Source organism: Penaeus monodon, chromosome 29, assembly GCF_015228065.2.
Source record: "Penaeus monodon isolate SGIC_2016 chromosome 29, NSTDA_Pmon_1, whole genome shotgun sequence".
NCBI classification, from domain to species: Eukaryota; Metazoa; Arthropoda; class Malacostraca; order Decapoda; family Penaeidae; genus Penaeus; species Penaeus monodon.
Window position 1 is genome coordinate 12,689,747 of NC_051414.1, and position 817 is coordinate 12,690,563.

Consider the following 817-nt stretch of genomic DNA (forward strand, 5'->3'; position numbering starts at 1 on the left):
GAAAACGATAAATACCCTTCATAGACGCCATTTGCCATTGTGAGTCTGCATCAGGAAATACTATGCAAATAAAAGTAAAGAGATATGCTTTATAATCAAGATGGCACGTAGGTAAAAAAAGGAGAAAACTTGCTATATTGCCTCGGAAAGATAAAGTATATACGTTTAGTGGTAAGTGCGGTAACGTTGTCCCGAAGCGGCTGTCCTTGATCCGGTCTGGGGCAACCCCCGCCTCCTGGAACACTCTCAGGAAATCAGGTCATTAGGGATAACATTGGTTTAATTGCGCTGCAGGTGCCCAGGATGGCTTGCGAAACAGAGCTTGTGTCTCTAAGACTGTTTCTAAGGCAATTGTTCGTTCGCAAGTGTGACCTCGAAACCTTGAACAGTTATCAGTTCAGAAAAAAAGGTCACGAGGAAAACCTGGTGGAGGGAGTTCTGGTGCGGGTGTACCTCTCCTGGACCCAGACGTCTTGACCTTCAATACACGACGACCTTGACAACTTGATCTTATCTTGGTGACTCGAACAATATTGCGGTCTACTTACAGAGTTGGACTGTGCGCCGGGAACGGTTTTTTCTCCTCGTTTCGTCCTCTTTACATGTAAGGCTGACGCATATATCATCCAAAATATGAATATTAAAAAAGTCTAGCTTAGTGACTGCATTTGGGAGGAAAAATATTTGGTTGTCTCTGAGTCTAGAAAAAAATCAACTGTGCTTGTGTTGACCTGTTCATTTACATAAAGTTAACTGTACATGCCTGATACTGAAACCCTGTAGTAAGGAAATATAAACATAAACATATTTGTCTCTT